Below are 21736 nucleotides of genomic sequence, written 5' to 3'. Positions count from 1 at the left end.
ATCACGAGATATACCCAAATACGGAGCAAAGTTAGATGATACATATGAATAAGTGGAGCCTAGATCAATTACGACTGATGCATCTCTATGACAAATCGGAACAATACATGTGATAACTGCGTCTGATGCAACCGCCTCTGTTCTACCCGAAAAAGCATAACATCTGGCCTGGCCTCCCCCTCTAGGGCGACCCCTACCCGCCTGACCTCCACCCCTAGATGGCTGTGTAGGTGGAGCGAAAACTAGTGCAGTAACCACAGCCTGAGAAGTCAGGGCACCCTGCAGAATACGTGCGGCCTGAGTAGTCTGTGAAGGTGAACCCCTCCTGAGTCTGGAGCAGTCCCTTACCATGTGATGAGTATCACCATACTCAAAACAAACTATTAGAGGATGTGGCCGCTGAAGCTGGCTCGGGCCTGATTGGCTAGACTGGCCACTGAAAGCATCCTGTGCAGGAGGTACACTAGACAGTGGTGGTGCATAATGAGCAACCTAAGGCCTATGATTTATCGGAGTACCACTGAAACTGGAAGTGCTGAATAAACCGGACGACTCACATAGCCTCTGCCATGACGGGCTGCAACTAGGGCACGGGCACCACTTTATGCACTAGAATCTATAGGCCTCTTGGCCTCCCTGTCCTCCCTCTCCCAACCCCGCATACCCTCCAATCTCCATGAGATCTCTACCACCTGCTGATATGGGGTATCTGTCTCCAACTCCCGAGCTATGCTAAATCTAATACCATAGTTGAGCCCCTCTATGACTCAACATACTCTCTCTCTGACTATGGAGACCAAGGCAGGTGCTGGAAAGCTCACAAAATTTGGTAGCATACTCTGATATGGTCATAGCACCATGGCGCTGCTCAAACTCCGCGCGCCATGCATCCTGAAGGCTCTGGGGAACGAACTCTCTCAGGAACATATCTGAAAACTAAGCCCATGTGATTGAAGTTGTCTCGGCGTGGCTACCCTCCTCATAAGCCCGCCACCACTGGTACGCTGATCCCGACAGCTCGAATGTAGTAAAAGAAACCATGCTCGTCTCCACGATACCTATGGTACGGAGAATACAATGGCACTTATCTAGAAAACCCTGTGCATCATCTATTGCTAGACTAGTGAAAATAGGAGGGTGGTACTTATTTTGGCTCTCGAGACTGAGCTGCTCCTCCTCAAATGTTGTTGCCCTACCCTCGGGCTGAACTGGGATAACCGGTTGCACAGGTATAACCTCTGGGACCTGATCAGCATGGACCCGCTATTCTGGAGTACAGGTCGCGAGTCGCGGATCTATGTGCTCCTCCCCCAGCCTGAGATATGGCTGGTGCAAGTGGAATCAACCTCGCCTGAGCTAGAGTACCGAACATGATCAAGAACTGGGCGAGGGTCTCCTGAAGTGCAGGGGTAGCAAAAGGCACCTCAAGTGCCTGCCCCCAACAGGATCTACTGGTTGCTCCTCTGTCGCAGCTCGGGCAGGTGCTTTGGCTGCACCACGTGCCCCTCCTCAGCCTCTGCCCCGGCCCCGGCCTCTCGCGGCTCTAGTAGGGGTGCAAGTGTCTGATAGTTGGAACTTATAGTGCGTGTCCTCACTATCTGTGAGAGAATAGAAAGACAAAGATTCAAAATTTCAAAGTCAACAAATTCGCATGATAAGGAATAAAAGAAGTGAAGTTGCCTAACAGTTTCATAGCCTCTCGAAGATAAGTACAGACGTCTCTGTACCGATCCGCGAGACTCTACTAAACCTGCTTGTGACTTGTAACACCTTTGAACCTATAACATTGATACCAACTTGTCACGACCCCAATTTGCCTCCGTAGATGGCACCTAGTCTCTAAGGCTAGGTAAGCATAACATACATATAGAATTTAACTGAGATAATGACAAAACATTCAAATTAACCAACAGCTACCATAAAAAGGACTGTGCAACTCAAAAGAACAAAAATCCCAAATTCCAGTGATACCAAGTCACAAGCTCTACATGAGTATACCGAATATCCTTATACAACAGTATCTAATAAAAGAAGAATGATATAGAACTAGATAAAGGGTGACTCTAAGGCCTGCGGACGCCGGCAGGTATACCTTGAAATCTCCGATCCGAGCTCAACTTACTGGTGCCTAGGCTGGTATGAGGTACCTCGTTTTGCACAAAATGATGAGCAGACTTGTAGCATGAGTACACCACAATGGTACCCAGTAAGTATCAAGCCTAACCTCGGTAGAGTAGTGACGAGGTCGAGTCAAGACAACTACTGAAATAAATAAAGAATTAGAGCAGGTATAGCATAATATGATAATGAAAACAAGGGAAATGATACGAGGAAGAGATATAACAAGAATAGCTACACCCGCGCCCCCTGCTAGAGCCGCGAAAGGCCGGGGCCGGGGTAGAGGCCAAGGACAACCATGTGGTGAAGCCAGAGCAATTGCACGAGCTACTACAGGGGAGCCACCAGTAGCTCCAGTTGGAGGGCAGGCACCTGAGATGTCTGTTGCTGCACCAGCCCTCCAAGAGACTCTATCCTAATTTTTGAGCATCTTCATTACCTTGGCTCAGGCAGGATTGATACCACTTGCTCCTGCCACATCTCAGGCTGGGGGAGGAGCACAGACTCCAATCGACGGTACCCCAGAGCAGCAGGTTCAGGTAGACCAGGATCTAGAGATCATACATACAACCGATAGCTCCAGTTCAGCCCGAGGTTAGGACAGTAGCTTCTGAGGCAGAGCATCTCAAGCTCGAGAGGTACAATAAGTACCACCCTCCTACTTTCAGTAGCTTGGCGTCAAAGGATGCCCAGGGTTTTCTTGAGGAGTGATACAGTATCCTCTGTACTATAGGTATTGCGGAGACTAGTGGGGTTTTTTTTACTGCCTTCCAGCTTAGAGGAGCGGCCTATCAGTGGTGGTGCGCATAGGAGTTGGATAGTCCAATTGAGATAGCTTCACTCACTTGGACTCAGTTCTAAGATATGTTATTCATGGAGTATGTTCCCAGAGTCTTAGAGATGCTTGGCGTGTAGAATTTGAGTAGTTGCGTGAGGGTGCTATGACCGTGTCAGAGTATGCGGTCCGATTTAGTGATTTGGCTAGGCATGCACCAGCCTTGGTTGATACTGTTTGAGAGCGTGTTCGTCAGTTTATTGAGGGGCTCAACCCCAGCATCAGATTGAGCATGGCCCGAGAGTTCGAGATGGATATTGAGTATCAGCAGGTAGTGGGGATTGCTATGAGGTTAGAGGGCATGCTGACTCGGGATAGAGATGAGAGAGTGGCCAAGAGGTCTCGAGAGTCTGGCACTTACAGTGGTACTCGTGCCCCAGCTACAGCTCGTCAGGGCAAAGGTTATATGGGTCACCCTGTTTATTCAGCACTTCCAGCCGCCAGTGGTGCTCCGGCCACTATAAGGCCCCAGGATCCTTATTATGCACTGCCAGTGTCTAGTGTGCTTCTTGTACAGGGTGCTTCTAGTAGTCAGTCTAGTTGATCAGGCCTGAGCCAGTCGCAACAGCCACGTCCTCCGAGAGCTTGTTTTGAGTATGACGACACTCGTCATTTGGTGAGGGATTGCCACAGATTCAGGAGGGTGCACCTCCATAGATTCCTCAGGCACCGCGTGCTCCACTGGGTCCTCAGGCTATGATTTCAACACCAGCTACCACCCCACCTGCACATCCAGCTAGAGGTAGAGGTTGGACAGGTAGAGGTCACCCTAGAAGGGGAGGCCAAGACAGATATTACGCCCTTTCTGCTAGGACAGAGGCAGTTGCATAAGATTTTGTTATCACAGGTATTGTTTCGGTTTGTCATAGAGATGCATTAGTCTTATTTTATCCAGGCTCCACTTATTCCTATGTGTCATCTTATTTTGCCCCGTATTTGGGTGTATCCCATGATTCTCTGAGTTCACTTGTTTATGTATCTACACCAGTAGGTGATTCTATTGTTGTTCATCATGTGTATCTATCGTGTTTGATTGTTCTTAGTGGTTTTGAGACCATAGCCGATTTATTGTTGCTCAGTATGGTGGATTTCGATGTTATTTTGGGCATGTACTGATTGTCGCCCTATCATGCTATCCTTGATTGTCATTCCAAGACAATGACGTTGGCTATGCCAGGTCTACCGCAACTAGAGTGGAGAGGTACCTTGGATCATGTTCCTAGCAAGGTTGTTTCATTTCTTGAAGCTCAGTGTATAGTTTAGATGGGGTGTGATGCATATCTGGCCTATGTGAGAGATGTTAGTGTTGATACTCCTACCATCGAGTCTGTTCCGGTAGTGAGGGACTATTCAGATATATTCCTAGCGGATCTTCTGGGCATGTCGCTCGACAGAGATATTGACTTTGGCATCGATTTTTTATCGGGCACTCAGCCCATTTGTATTCCACCTTATCGAATTGCCCCAACTGAGTTGAAATAGTTAAAGGAACAGTTGCAAGAGTTACTCAATAAGGGCTTCATTCGGCCTAGTGTATCGCCTTGGGGTGCTCCTGTCTTGTAAAGAAGAAGGATGGTTCCAAGCGAATGTTTATTGATTATCGCCAGTCGAACAAGATTACAGTGAAGAACAGGTATCCATTGCCACGTATTGATGACTTATTTGACCAGGTTAAGGGTGCCAGAGTGTTCTCTAAGATCTACTTGCGTTCAGGCTATCATCAGTTGAATATTCGGGAGCCAGATATCCCGAAGACTTCTTTCAGGACTCGGTATGGTCATTACGAGTTCCTTGTGATGTCTTTTGGGCTGACCAATGCCCCAGCAATATTCATGCACTTGATGAACAGTGTATTTCAGCCCTATCTTGACTCTTTCATCATTGTGTTTATTGACGACATTTTGGTGTACTCCCGGAGTCGGAGGATCATGAGCAGCACCTAAGGACTGTGCTTCAGACCATGAGAGAGAAGAAGTTATATGCAAAAATTTTGAAGTATGAATTCTAGTTAGACTCAGTGTCATTTTTGGTTCATGTAGTATCGAGTGAAGGGATCAAGGTAGATCCGAAGAAGATTGAAGCAGTGCAGAGTTGGCCTAGACCGTCCTCAGCTACGGAGATCCGGAGTTTTCTTTGCTTGGCGGGGTATTACTGTCGATTTGTAGAGGGTTTCTCGTCTATTGCCTAACCTATGACCAGATTGACCCATAAGGGTGCTCCGTTCAGGTGGACCGAGGAGTGTGAGGAGAGCTTTCAGAAGCTCAATATTGCTTTGACTACATCCCCAGTATTAGTGTTGCCTACTGGAACGGAGTCCTATACGATGTATTATGATGCATCACGTGTTGGTCTCGATGCGCTGTTGATGCCGGACAGTAGGGTGATTGCCTACGCGTCCAGACAGTTGAAGGTGCATGAGAAGAATTATCTTGTCCACGACCTTGAGATAGCAGCTATTGTTCATGCCTTGAAGATCTGGCGGCACTATTTGTATGGTGTTCCTTGTGAGGTTTTCACCGATCACCGGAGTCTACAGCATCTGTTTAAACAAAAGGATCTTAACTTGCGGCAGCGAAGATGGTTGGAGTTGCTTAAGGATTATGACATCACCATTCTCTATCATCCCAAGAAGGCCAATGTGGTGGCCGATGCCTTGAGTCGTAAGGCGGAGAGTTTGGGTAGTTTAGCATATCTACCCGCAGCAGAGAGGCCATTAGCCTTGGATGTTCAGGCCTTGGCCAACCAGTTTGTCAGAATAGATGTTTCCGAGCCGAGCAGAGTTTTGGCGTGTGTGGTTTCTCAGTCTTCTCTTTATGATCGTATCAGGGAGCGTCAATATAGATGACCCCCATCTGCTTGTCCTTAAGGACACGGTTCAGCATGGTGATGCCAAGGAAGTCACTATTGGAGATGATGATGTATTACGGATGCAGGGCAGGCTATGTGTGCCTAATGTAGATGGTTTGCATGAGTTGATTCTCTAGGAGGCTCACAGTTTGCGGTATTCCATTCACCCAGGTGCCGTGAGGATGTATCAGGATTTGTGGCAGCACTATTGGTGGAGGCGGATGAAGAAGGACATAGTGGAATATGTAGCTCGTTGCCTAAATTGTCAGCAGGTAAAGTATGAGCACCAGCGATCGGGTGGATTGCTTTAGAAGATAGAGATTCCAGAATGGAAATGGGAGTGGATCTCTATGGATTTTGTTGTTGGGCTCCCACGGACTCAGAGGAAGTTCAATGAGGTTTGGGTGATTGTGGATAGATTGACTAAGTTAGCTCATTTCATTCCTGTGGTTAGTACTTATTCGTCGCAGCAGCTGGCTTAGGTTTACATCCGCGAGATTGTCAGGCTTCATGGAATACCGATATCTATCATCTTTGACCGGGATACGCAGTTTACATCACGTTTCTGGAGAGCCATGCAGCATGAGTTGGGTACTCGTGTGGAGTTGAGTACAACATTTTACCCTCAGACGGACGGACAGTCTGAGCACGCTATTCAGATATTGGAGGATATGCTTCGTTCGTGTGTGATTGATTGTGGGGGTGCTTGTGATCTATTCTTGTGACTTGCGGAGTTTTCCTACAATAATAGTTATCAGTCGAGAATTCAGACGGCGTCGTATGAGGCTTTGTATGGTAGACGGTGCTGGTCTCCAGTGGGTTGGTTCGAGCCGGGTGAGGCTAGGCTATTGGGTAAAGACTCGGTTCAGGATGCCTTGGAGAAAGTTAAATTGATTCAGGATCGACTTCGTACAACCCAGTCCAGGCAGAAGAGTTATGCATATCGGAAGGTTCGCGACATTGCATTCATGGTTGGGGAGCGGGTCTTGCTCCAGGTTTCTCCCATGGAGGGTGTTATGAGGTTCGGAAAGAAGGGCAAGTTAAGCCCTAGGTATATTGGGCCTTTTGAGATCACTGAGAGGGTTGGAGAGGTGGCTTACAGACTTGCACTACCACCTAGTCTCTCTGCAGTTCATCCAGTATTCCATGTTTCCATGCTCCGGAAGTATCACGGCAATCCTTCTCATGTGTTAGACTTCAGCTCAGTCCAGCTGGACAAGGATCTATCTTATGTGGAAGAACCAGTGGCCATTTAGGATAGGCATGTTCGAAAGTTGAGGTCAAAGAACATTGCTTCAGTGAAAGTTCAGTGGAGGGGTCATCTGGTCGAGTAGGCGACTTGGGAGATCGAGCATGATATGCGCAGCAGTTATCCTCATCTTTTCACCGTTTCAGGTATGTCTCTATACTCGTTCGAGGACCAACGCTTGTTTTAAGAGGTGGATGACGTAACGACCCGGCCGGTCATTTTGAGAGAATTAGCTCTAAACCCCTATTTATTGCTTCCTTTATTTCATTTTTCGGTTTTGTATCTTGCCGGGAGAATTTGTCTTTGGTTTCAGAGTGAAATGGGACACATAGTCCTTAAAAGGGTAGTTTAAGTCGTACGAATTGACCGTAGGTTGAATTGTGTGAAGACGACTCCAGAATGGAGTTTTGATAGTTCCACTAGCTCCGTAGGATGATTTTGGTCTTAGGAGGTCCGTAGGTCATTTTAGCGTCAATTGGCGAAAGTTAGAAAATGAGATGATTTTTAGAAAGTTTGACCGGGAGTGGACTTTTTTATATCGGGGTTGGATTCCTCTTATGGAAGTTAGAATAGGTCTGTAACGTCAATTATAATTTGTGTGCAAAATTTGAGATCAACCAGACTTGATTTGATAGGTTTCAGCGTCAGATGTAGAAGTTTGATGTTTTAAAGTTCATTAGGCTTGAATCAATGTGCAATTCATAGTTTTAGCATTGTTTGATGCGATTTAATAGTTCGACTAAGTTTGTATGATATTTTAGGACTGTCTGGTATATTTGGTTGAGGTCCCGGGGGCCTCGGGTGAGTTTCGGATGGTTAAGGGATCATTTTTGGACTTAAAAGATTTTTTGGTGCAGGGCTTGTTCTGGAGTAATCGCACATGCGCAAGGTTGACCGCAGGTGCAAGCTCGCAGAAATGAGCAATGTGACGTAGCTGCAGGGCTAGGGGAATCGGCCAGTGTTCATAGATGCGGTGTGAAGGCCGCATGTGTGGAGTCGCTTCTGCGGAAGATTGGTCACAGAAGCGGACGAGTGTGGGAAGGTATGTCTGCAGAAGCGGACGTGTTTGCGCAGATATGCACCCACAGAAGCGGAATATGTGCCAAGAGTTGTTTCCATAGAAGTGGATCACGGGCCACAGAAGCACGTCCGCAAGTGCGAAACCTGGAGCGCAGTTGCGGGCCCCGAGGGACTTAAGTGATTTCAGCAGAAGCGGAGAAATTTACCGTAAAAGCGGTTCCGCAGGTGCGGATAGTTTGCCGCAGGTGCGAAAAGCCTGGGCAGTGTTTAAAACCGAAGGGCTTCATGATTTTTGTCATTTTGAACTTTGCAAACTTGGTCTAGGGCGATGTTTGAGTGCAGTTTCGAGAGATTCCTTGAGGTAAGTCTCTTGTGCTTATTTTTGATCAATAATCTTGTTTCCTCATTGATTTTCCCACCTATTTAGTATGTATTTAAGGTGGAATTTGGAAGTTTGAGGCTACGGATTTGGAGAGTATAAGTTGGGATTTGAGTGGCGATTTGGTGTCGGATTTTGGTAAAAATAGTATGGTTGGACTCATGGTCGAATAGGTATTCGTAATTTGTAACTTTTACCCAATTTCGAGACGTGGGTCCGGGTCGACCTTTTGGGCCGAATTTTTGATTCTTTGCTAAAGTCATAGATTTATTATTTAAATTAGTTTCTCGTAGTTGTATTCATGATATGTAATTGATTTTGGCTATATTTGGGGCATTCGGAGTAGGAAAATCAAGGGAAAGGCATTCTTATCGATTGATTGAGCGAGATTTGAGGTAAGTGACTTGTCTAACATTGTATGGTAGAAATTCCCTCAGGATTTGGTACTGTTGTAGCACTTTGTGATATGTACGCGCCATTTACGCGAGGTGACGAGTGCGTACACGGGCTAATTGTGGAAATTTTGGTTCTTGCTGAGTTGTTTTCTTTTAAATTCTGTAATTGAGTTACCTTAGCATATATAGTGATCATGTTTAGCCTAGTACCACACGTCTACGTGCCTTAACCCTTACTTGCAAATTTGTGCAACATGCTTAGTTGAATTACCTACTTCCCTTGATTTAAATTTTAAAAAACTTTAACTGTAAGTTTTCTTGCTGTAAATTCGTGTTTCTTTCGATTATCTGCTACATATTTACTTTGGGACTACGAGGCGGTTCCTCGAGAGATCCCCCAGTACTATATATTTACTTTAGGACTACGAGGCGGTTCCTCGGGAGATCCCTCTGTACTGCATATTTACTTTGGGACTACGAGGCATTTACTCGGGAGAACCCCCTGTACTGCATATTTACTTTTGGAATACGAGGAGTTTGCTCGGGAGATCCCCCTATCTTGCATATTTACTTTGGGACTACGAGGCGGTATCTCGGGAGATCCCCCTCTGTCGTGCATAATTACATTCGGGACTACGAGGCAGTACCTCGGGAGTGCACTTGTTATTTACCTCTATTTACTGTGCTGATATTTTCTGAAACTTCTTATTGTTTAAATTTTCAGTCATTTCAAAATATTATTATATCTTATGCCATACCTATCTTTTAAACCAGTAGGGCCCTGACCTGATCTCGTCACTACTCTACCGAGGTTAGGCTTGGCACTTACTGGTTACCATTGTGGTGTACTCATACTACACTTCTGCATATCGTTTTGTGCAGATCCAGGTTATTCCCACCAGACTAAATACCAGTGAGTTGGACTGCATATGGAGACTTCAAGGAATATCTTCCAGCGTCTGCAGAGCTCGGAGTCCCCCTCTATCCTTACTATGTTGTTTTCCTTATTTTTCTTTAGAGTCTGATGTATAGAGACACTTAATATTTGCTCTTAGAAGCTTGTGACTTGTTTCCACCGGGTTTTGGGAGTTGTAATTATTGAATGGCAGATTTTTTAATTATTTCATGTGTTGAGATTTGGGCTTCAGCTTTATATTATGTATTTCCGCAATTATGTTAGGCTTACCTAGTCTTAGAGACTAGGTGCCATCACGACATCCTACGGAGGGTGAAATGGGGTCGTGACACAACTTGAGGCTTAAAAGTTTGACCGTAGGTTGACTTCATAGCTATCGTATTTGGATTTCTGTTTCGGGACATGGAATATGTACATTTTGTTATTTGGAACTTGTTTTAAATGTTTGGCATCATTCCCAGTTGATTTGATAGGAATCAAACTCGTGGTTGTGTTTTTCAGAAGTTCTTGATTTTCATGTTGATTTCATGCATTTTGGAGGTCCGATTCATGGTTTCGGATGTTATTTTGATAATTTGATCGAGCGAGCGAGCGAGTCCGTGTTTGTTTTTAAACTTTTTTTGATGATTGGTGTGGAGCCCCGACGGCTCGGGTGAGTTTCAGACGCATTTTGGAGTGTTTGAACCAGTGTTCCCTTATAGCCACTCGTCACATTGCGTACACAGCTTTCACATAACACAATTTGCACAAACAAACCCATTCCTAAGGGGTAGTTCCCCACACAAAGTTAGGCAAGATATTTACCTCAACTAGGCCAACTCAACCCTCGAAAATAGCTTTGCTCCTAAGCTCCGCCTCCACACGTCTCAAATCTAACCAAAATTGGCTTAATATCATCAAACAATGCAAGGGAAAACAATTACAATAGATAAAGCTATGATCTTTACACTTTTCCTAAAAAGTCAACAAAACTCAACACGGGGCCCGCCCGGTCAAAACTCTGGTCCAAGGGTAGATTCCGACTAACCATAATCCCACGAGTCTATATATGTGATTAGTTTCAAAATCCGAGTCCAAATCGACTCTCAAAACTAAAACTCTTATTTTTAAAAACTTGACAAAATTTCAGATGTTTTCCTATTTGATTCACATGATTTAGCTGTTAAATATAAGATATGTTGATGAAATATAGTTGAAAATTGATTAGAATCACTAACCCAATGATTGTAGATGAAAATCCCCTCTCCAAATCGCCTCATACAAAGCCTAGGATTCTAAAGTGAGAGAATATATTGAAGAATCCCGTCTCCCAGTCCTTTTGATCAGTTGCAAATGTTGCAATTGCGACATGGGTTTGCAATTGTGAACCCTCACAATTGCGAAGAAACCCTAAAAAATGCAGCCATTAATAGCCTAAGAGGAGGTCGCAAATGCGACATAGGTTTCGCATTTGCGAAGCCGGTCCTCATCGCAAATGCAACTTTTTGTCACAAATGCGAACTTCCCAAATTCTGAGCTACTTCGCAATTACGTGCCAGATATCTCCATTGCGATACCTGAGGCCCCCTGCTAAGCTTGCAATTGCAAACCTAGTGTTCGCAAATGCAACACCAGAGGCATCAACACACCAGATCCTGTTTTTCAGTCCAAAACATTCTGTAACATGGTTGAAACGCATCTGAGCCCTCAGGGCTCCAAACCAAACATCTACACAAGTCTAAAAACATCATACGAACTCGCCCGCGTGATCAAAAGACAAAAATAACATCTAGTACTACGAATCAAACACAAAAACGCATGAATTTCAAAGTACATTTCAAGAACTTCTGGAATTACAACTAAGCGTCTGAATCCTATCAATTCAACTATAAATGATACCAAATTTTGCGAACAAGTTCTAAATAGCATAATGGACTTATTCCAAGTCCCAAAATCGAATTCCGAACCCGATAGCTAAATGTCAACCTACGGTCAAACTTTTCAACTTCAAGTATGCCAAATTTCGGCAAACAACATAAATTAACCTACAGACTTCCGAATTCGATTCCGGGCATACGCCCTAGTCCAAAAGCACGATACCAAGCTATTGTATCCATCAAAACACTGTTCCGGGGTCATTTTCACAAAAGTCAACCATTGGTCAACATAAAGAACTTAGGCTTCTAACCCAAGAATCAAGGGGTCCAAGTCAACCAAAACTCTTTCCGGAACAAAACTATTCAACCCTGTAAGTCATAAAATAATAAACACACATACGTAAAGAATTAAAAGGGGAAACGAGATGCAATTACACAAAACGACCGGTTGGTTCGTCACATTCTCGAACATGCATAAGGACATACCTGAAGGGATGAATAGATGAGGATAACAACTCTACATGTCGTGCTCGGTCTCCCAGGTCGCCTCCTTGACTGGATGACCTCTCCATTGAACCTTCACTGAAGCAATATTCTTTAATCTTTACTTCCGGACTTGTCAGTCTAAGATAGTTACTGGCTCCTTAATATAAGTCAAATCCTTGTCCAATTGGACTAAGCTGAAGTCTAAAACATTAGACGGATCACCATAATGCTTCCGGAGCATAGAAACAAGGAACAATAGATGAACTGCAAATAAGCAATGCAATGCAAGCTTGTAGGCCACCTCACCGACTTTCTCAATGATCTCAAAAGGATCGATACACCTAAGGATCAAATTGCCCTTTTTCCCGAACCTCATCACACCCTTCATGGGTGGAACACAGAGCAAAACTCGCTCTCCAACCATAAATGCAACATCACAAACTCTCTGATCGGCATAACTATTCTCTCTAGACTCGGCTGTACGAAGCCGATCCTGAATCAACTTATCCTTCCCCAAGGCATCTCGATCCAAATCCGTGCCCAATAACCTAGCCTCTCCCGGATCAAACCAACCAACTGGAGAACGACATTGTTTCCCATATAGGGCCTCATAATGAGCCATCTGAATACTTGATTGGTATTTGTTGTTGTAGGCGAACACTGCAAGTGGAAAAAACTGGTCCCAGGAACCCCCGAAATCTATAACACATGCATGAAGCATATCCTCTAATATCTTAATAGTGCACTCGGACTGTCCATTCGACTAGGGGCAAAATGTTGTACTCAACTCAATTTGTGTACCTAACTCATGGTGCACAGCTCTCTAGAAATTTGATGTAAACTGCGTATCCCGATCAGAGATGATGGATACCAGCACGCCATAAAGTCAGACGAGCTCGTGGATATAGATTTGAGCCAGCTGCTCTGAATAATAGGTATTCACCACCGGAATGAAATGAGCTGACTTGGTCAACCTATCCACAATCACCCATACAGCGTCAAATTTCTTCTGAGTCTGCTGGAGCCCCACAACGAAGTCCATGGTAACACGCTCTAATTTCCACTCAAGAATCTCAAGTTTCTAAAGCAAACTACCTAGCCTCTGATGGTCATACTTCACTTGCTGACAATTTAGGCACCGAGCTACACGCTCCACTATGTCATTCTTCATTCTCCTCTACCAATAGTGTTGCCTCAAATCCTGATACATCTTAGGGGCACCTGGATGAATGGAGTGCTACAAACTGTGGGCTTCCTTAAGGATCATCACACGCAACCCATCAAGATTGAGCACACATAATCGGCCTTACATCCGCAAGACACCATCATCTCCAATAGAGACCTCCTTGGCATCACGTGATTTACCGTGTCCTTAAGGACAAGCAAATGGGGGTCATCAAACTGACGCTCTGTGATGCAATCATATAAAAAAGACCGATAAACCATGCAAGCAAGAACGTGATAGGTCTCCGAAACAACCAATCTAACAAACTGGTTGGCCAAGGCTTGAACATCCATGGCTAGTGGCCTCTCTGTTGCCGGTAGATATGTTAAACTGCCCAAGATCTCCGCCTTTCGACTCAAGGTATCGGCCACCACATTGTCCTTCCCAGGATAATATAGAATAGTGATATCATAGTTTTTAAGCAACTCTAATCATCTTCATTGCCGCAAGTTAAGATCTTTCTGTTTGAACAGATGTTGAAGGCTCCGGTGGTCGGTATAGACCTCACAAGGGGCGTCGTACAAATAGTGCCACCAAATCTTTAAGGCATGAACAATAGCTTCCAATTCCAATTCTCGTAGAGGATAATTCTTCTCATGAACCATCAACTGCCGAGATGCGTAGGCAATCAGCATATCGTCTTGCATCAACACCGTGCCAAGGCCAACACGGGACGCCTAATAATACACAGTGTAAGACCCCGAACCCGTAGGCAATACTAACACAGAGTTGTAGTCAAAGCAGTCATGAGATTTTGAAAGCATACCGTACACTCCCCAGACCATCTGAAAGGAGAACCCTTCTGGGCCAATCTGGTCATAGGTGCAGTAATAGATGAGAAACCCTCTACGAAATGGTGATAATACCCGGCCAAACCAAGGAAACTCTGAACCTCAATAGCTGAAGACGGTATGGGAAAATTTTGAATAGCTTCAATCTTCTTTGGATCTACCTTGATCCCCTCACTCGACACCACATGGCCCCAAAACGCCACCGCATGACCTAAAAATGCCACTGCATAAAGAAAAAATTCACACTTTGAGAATTTTGAATACAACTTCTTCTCTCTCAAGGTTTGGAGCACGACCCTCGGATGCTACTCATGATCTTTCCGAATACAGGAGTACACCAAGTTGTCGTTAGTAAACACAATGATGAATGAATCAAGATATGGCTAGAATACTTTGTTCATCAGGTGGATAAATGTTGCTAGGGCATTGGTCAGTCCACATGACATCACAAGGAACTCGTAGTGACCATACTGAGTCCTTAAAGCAGTCTTCGGAATATCCAGATCTCGAATTTTCAACTGATGATACCCTGAACACAAATCTATCTTCGATAACACTCTAGCACCCTGTAGCTGATCAAATAAATCATTAATGTTCGGAAAAGGATACATGTTCTTCATTGTAACCTTGTTAACCTGCTGATAATCAATATACATGTGCATAGTACCATCTTTATTCTTCACAAACAAAACTAGCATACCCTAAGGCGACACACTACGCCAAATGAAACCCTTATCAAGCAACTCTTACAAATGCTCCTTCAACTCCGCTAGGGCCATACGGTATGGTATAATAGAAATTGGTTGAGTGACCGACAATAAGTCAATGCCAAAATCAATAACCCTATCGGGCAGCATGCCTAGAAGGCTAGATATCCTAGAAATACATCTGGGAAGTCCCTCACTACCAGAACTGACTCAATGGTAGGAGTATCGACTCTGACATCTCTCACAAAGGCTAGATACGCATCACACCCCTTCTCAACCATCTAATGAGCCTTTAGAAATGACATAACTCTACTAGGAACATAATCCAAAGTACCCCTCCACTCTAACTGTGGAAAACCTAGTATAGCAAATGTCATAGTCATGGCGTGACAATCTAGAATAGCATGATTGGGCGACAACCAGTCCATGCTCAAGATCACATCAAAGTCTACCATACTGAGAAACAATAGGTCAACTCTGGTCTCAAAACCACCAATAACAACTAAACACGACCGATACTCATGGTCCCCAACAATAGAATCTCCCACAAGTGTGGACACATTAACAAGAGAACTCAAAGAATCATGAGATATCTCCAAATACGAAGCAAGGTAAGATTACAGATATGTATAAGTGGATCCCAGATTAAATAATACTGATGCATCTCTATGACAAACTGGAACCATACCTGTGATTACTGCGTCTGATGCGACTACCTCTATCCTACCCGGGAAAGCATAGAATCTGACTGAATCCGTGGAGCCTGAGTAGTCTGTGGAGGTGCACCCCTCCTATGTTTCGGGCAGTCTCTCACCATATGAAGGGTATCACCACACTCAAAGAAAGCTCTCAGTGGGCATGGCTACTAGGATTGGTGTCACGCCCCGAGCCTGGGGGCGAGACCAGCACCCGGTGCCTCATCTATCCTTGCATACCAACTTGCAACTAAGGAATTTTGGACATATAATGTCATACTTTGGCCAGGGGCCACATGGCAAGACAATTTCCGAAGAAAAATATAAAACTGAATAGAGACTAACGCTGACTAAATGTCAACATATAGCTGGGCCGGCAAGGCCGTCTTAACTACTATAACTGACAAGCCAACAAAATGTACGTACAGGCCCTACAAGCCCAACATACTGCACTAACTAACAAGATATGTCTACAAGCCTCTACTGATAGATGTACTGTGATCGGAACAGGGCCCCGACCTACCATTAACATATCTACATATAAACACAAGATGTACACAACACTTCTAGACCCGGCAACTCTGAAGGACGGGGAGCTTATCGATGAAGCTAAACTCGGACAACCCCTACTGAGGGGGTCTACCCGTCTGTCTATCTGAACCTGCACACATAAAATGCAGCATCCCTGGAAAGGGACGTCAGTACAAAATAATGTATCGAGTATGTAAGGCAATATACTAAAAACTGAAACTGAACTGATAATATAATAACTGAAAGCAATCGGGGGTCAAACATAATCTGAAGATATGCTCACATTCTGATACTGACTCTATTCTCTCAATATAGTAAGTAAAATAGTTGTCTCTCAATATAGTAAGTAAAATAGTTGTCCGACCCTATAAGGCTCGGTATACATATATATATATATATAACTGCTCTGCCATAGTAGGCTCGCTCATAGGCGCTCGGCCATACTAGGCTCTGTATCTCGGCTAACTGGGCTCGCTCATAGGCGCTCGGCTACAGTAGGCTCGGTATATAACTTTACCATCTGATCAAAGGTTGCCCAATAGGGGCCTGCCCATCGATTATAGCCCGATGGTAATGAAATCACTGTAATACTGTATATATAGACTCTCTTCCCTCTTGACTGGAAAAGGAAATACTCAAATGAATATGAAGTCCCGATAAAGAGAATATTATAACTTACAAAACTAGAAAAATATACGTAAATTCCAGGATATGAATTTTTCTTTATGTTTCCTTATCAAACTCGTGTAACTACGAGATCATTCCAAAATGAAGAAAGGGCTTAGCCTTAACATACCTGGAGTAGGAAAAAATCCGTATGATATTCTTAGAAAGGGTTGCACCGTACTCCTTTAGAAACGCAAAATTTGTACGTTGTTAAGCTTCCAATAATTCTCGTTAGATTTTGGTTGAAAGACGTTTTGTTGAAAGCTTGCTAACGTTTTGGTTGTAAGTTATGGTTGAAAGACGTTCTGGTTGTAAAATGGCTAACGTTGGATTTTTGGTTGAAAGAAGTTTTGCTGTAAGAATGATTAATATTCTGATGGTATAGTCTTTAGTGAATATGGAGAATATTAGAATGGAGAGAATGGAATGTGTAACATTATGCCACCTAACAAAAAAGTGACTCTTAGTCATTTCTTTAGAATGTGGCTAGCTGCCACATTTTGGGTGGGGGGTTGTCTTATCTCATGATTTATTTATTAATAGATAATATCACGCTACCCGGTAATTAACCAATTACCCGCATAATTAAGAATTATCTCAAATTACTTAAAATTCTATTTATTTTCAATACACTTTATACATCATACTATCACAGTCATATGGTACATTTCATGGTACTAGTCCATAAATATCGATTATTATCGCTCGGCCCGTATTTTATCCCAAATCGACAACCTTCAACGAAACTCATTTTCTTCTATTTACTTACCTTCTCTCTTTCAGGAATTTACTCATCATGTGTTTGAAATAGCATAATGCTTATAATCTCAAGAAAATATCATCCCCGAGTCTACGTTAATTAACTGAAGACGAAACTTTAACGTACAAAAAATGCGAGATGTAACATCCTTCTCCTCTTAGAAATATTCATCCTCGAATGTCTACTCATAGATACTTTGGGAATTTTTTTTTTTTTTTTGCAGAGTCTCCTTCGTACACTAGACTAAAACCACTATGCACGTAGCCAGAAAACATGCAATACATGCCACACTTGGCCTCACACAGCTATCTATTATAAATTCTTAAAGTCAACAATAAGAGCTTGCCTGATGACCTACCGGCCTGAATAGAGCTGTGCTGAGGTATCCTGCCTCGAGCCATATCTTCAGTTTGAAATAGGTGGGGGTATTTAGACTTCATTTCTTCCTTTTCTTCCCATGTCATCTCTTCCACATCCATAAAACTTTCACGAAGGTTATTTCTTTATTCCGTAGCTTGCGGATTTGTCGGTCTAGAATGGAAACCGGAATTTCCTCGTATGACAAGTTCTCTGTAATTTGTACATCATCTGTGGACACCACTCGAGTAGGATCGCCAATGCACATCCATAGCATGGATATGTGAAAAACCGGATGGACAGACTCTAATTCTGTGGGCAATTCTAACTTATAAGCTACTTGGCCCACTCTCCGAATGATCCTATAAGGCCCAATATACCATGGGCTAAGCTTATCCTTCTTGCTAAACCTCGTAACACCCTTCATAGGTGACACCTTTAAGAATATCCAATCATTAACCCCGAACTCTAAGTCTCGTCGCCGCACGTCAGAATATGACTTCTGACGACTCTGAGCTGTCAACAGTCGTCCCTGGATAAGATTTACTTTTTCTATGGCCTACTGAACTAGGTCCGGCCCATGTAACCCAGATTCTCCTACATCAAACCACCCTATAGGAGATCTGCACTTACGACTATACAAAGCCTCGTACGGAGCCATCTGGATACTGGAGTGGTAACTGCTATTATATGCAAACTCGATAAGAGGTAGATGTTCATCCCAACTTATTTTAAAATCCAATACACATGCTCGTAACATATCTTCGAGCGTCTGAATTGTGCGCTCCGCTTGTCCAACAGTCTGTGGATGAAAAGTTGTGCTGAGATTCACCTGAGTCCCTAGACCTTTCTGAAATAACCTCCAAAAATGTGCTGTAAACTGGGCCCCACGGTCAGATATAATAGATACTGGTACTCCGTGTAGTCGCACTATCTCTTTAATATATAACGTTGCATAATCTTTTGTTGTATATGTAGATCTGACCGGTAGGAAATGAGCTGATTTCGTGAGCCTATCGACTATCACCCATATGGAATCGAACTTACGATTAGAACGAGGTAAACCCATGATAAAGTCCATGTTTATCGCCTCCCATTTCCATGTCGGGATCTCTATAGTCTGCATTAGCCCTCCGGGCTTCTGGTGCTCTACCTTCACTTGCTGGCAACTAGTACATTGGGTGACAAACTCAGCAATGTTCTTCTTCATATCGTTCCACCAGTACACATCCTTGATGTCATGATATATCTTCGTCGACCCAGGGTGAATGGAGTACCACGAATAATGTGCCTTTGGCATAATCCTGTCTCGTAGACCTGCTACAACTGGAACACACAAACGACCCCTATATCTGAGAACCCCATCTCCCTTGAGTTCTAACAACTGCTTCTTCTGCTGCGGAACTCGCTCTCTCAACTCGATCAACTCTGGGTCCTCGTACTGCTTCTCCTTTACTTCAGCTATGAGAGATGATTTTGCAGTATTTTGGAGTACAAATTCACCATTACCAGAGTCTACTAACCGAACCCCCAAACAAGCAAATTGATGAATCTCTCTAGTTAATTGTCTTTTTTCGGCCTCTACATGTGCTAAGCTACCCATAGATTGACGACTCAAGGTGTTTGCTACAATATTAGCTTTCCCCTGGATGGTAGAGAATGTTAATATCGTAATCTATCAATAACTCAAGCCACGAAGAAGAGGAAAGTAGAGGAGACCTCAGTGGTCAATCTCACAGAGCATTGCAGTGCGATATTGCAAAATTAACTCCCAAAAAAGTGTGGAGATCCAGGGAGTTTTACTATACCTTTCTCTTTAGGAACTATTAATTTTTATAAGTCTTTATTTGATTCTGGTGCCTCAATTAATTTAATGCCTCTATCTATTTATAGAAAACTTGAGAAGGAGATTGGAGAGATAAGGTTTGCACCAATATTGTTGCAGTTGGCAGACCAACGACTTTAATAACCGAGGGGATAGTGGAAGATGTGTTAGTTCGGGTGGATAAGTTCGAATTTCATGTGGATTTTATAGTGGTGAATATGGGGGAGAATAAGGAGGTCCCCCTCATCCTAGGAAGACCATTCTTAGCAATGGGCAGAGCTATATTAGATATACATAAGAGAAAACTCATGCTTAGAGACTTTCAAGATAGATGTAGAAAAGGGGGTGCAGAAAGGAAAACCAGCTGCAAGTATTGCGTGGAAAGTGAAGGGTTCTAAAGCGAAGGCTACAGTGAGTGAGAAAGATAAGTGTGGGGTGTACCCCAAAAAGGCTGAGAAAAAGCTATATGCATGGATGTGTGCATTAGTTCGGGAGCGAGGAATGGAGCCCGACTTCGACTCAAGCCCCGAATAGATATCCAATGAAGTTTCCTTTACCTTATGCTTTTTAATTATGTGTAATGGGTACATACCACAACTTAAAGTGTTGGGTGGGGATATTTGTATGTATGTATATTAGTTTTATTTTTTTATTTGTAGTTAGTACAGATAGAAAAAAATTTGGAAAAACATGGGAAAAATCTTAAAATTTTTGATTTTTCCCGACAATGGATATCATCGACAGGTTTCTTGAGGGATTAAAGTCGAAGAAAAAAGACAAAAAGATTTTCTTTTGTTAGCTAGTGTAACAAGTCCTCCTTTGGTTTTTCTTTGTGCCGCGGTTCTTTTCCAATGCTTTTGTTTGAACCAAGTATAGTAAGTTTTTATTTTTATTAGGAGTAAGAAACCTTGTGCTATGATTTGAATTGAAGGCAATATCTCTTAACTTTTTTATGCCTTGAGAATGGTAACTGATTTAGTTATGATGCTTATGCTCAGTTTTTGACTCTTGTATAAGTACCTTAATTTGTATGATCTTAACTTTGCTTAACTACTTTGACTAGAGCGTCTTGATAGTCTAATCCTGAGTAAGTTATGTGCCATATATGTGTGAGGTTTTGTGTATTCAGAGCATAATTTGTGATGTCTAGAACTTGCCCAGTGTATTTCCAAAGAGAAATAGTAGTTTTATTCAGTCTTGGAAGTGATATAGGTATTTCTTTGTTGAGCCAGATATGTGCTACTACCCACCTAATTGTTATGTATCTTAGTTAAACCCTTTGAGCCTATAATCCTATTTCTTTGGAAACCACATTACAAGCCTTACCCATTTGTTTGAATTGACCATCTATTAGAACCTTATACCTCTAGTGAGTACTTGAACTTTTTATGAACTTTGTAAAACTTGAAGTGTGGGTGGGAGGTTTGGCTTTTGAGTGGAACTATTGAACTAAGGAGAATGGTGCATTATTTTGAAAAAGTAAGAGCCACTTGAATTGGAAAAGAAAGGGAAAACATAAGTGTATGATTGTGAAAAATATACCTTGATAGTGGCAACTTGATGTATTTGTGCTTCAAGAAGTAGGGAGTTAAAGTATATTGATTTGAAGGTGGACTTATGGTTTTACATAAGTGTGGGGTTTTGAACGGTTAATTGTATGTATTAAAGTGCTTAGGGAGGTGTAATCTCTTTTATATCTAAATTTATCCTACCCATCCCATATCCTACATTACAACCAATTAATGTCCTACTTGATCATTGATGAAATAAGCTCAATTAGTAGAGTAGTACACTACGGGCAAACCTATGATACGTCTTTTGTGGCATATGAATGTTATTTCTGAGACTGAGTGAATTCTTTCTATTTTGAGTTCCTAATTGTTGTTAAATTTTATTGTGTGTGGAAATACTCTCTATTGTTGTGAGAGGGCACTTGATTCACGAAGGAAAGGTAATGTTGTTGACTTGTGTGTTGGAGTAAGTGAATGGGTTGTGAAAAATACGTGGTGCTTTTGAGTCAAATCTTGAGGCAAGGATGTTACAGTATTGTACTTAATTTGTGTTAAATAGTATTGGTG

The sequence above is a fragment of the Nicotiana tabacum genome, chromosome 15 (assembly GCF_000715075.1).
Source record: "Nicotiana tabacum cultivar K326 chromosome 15, ASM71507v2, whole genome shotgun sequence".
Lineage (NCBI taxonomy): Eukaryota > Viridiplantae > Streptophyta > Magnoliopsida > Solanales > Solanaceae > Nicotiana > Nicotiana tabacum.
This window is presented reverse-complemented; position numbering follows the sequence as displayed.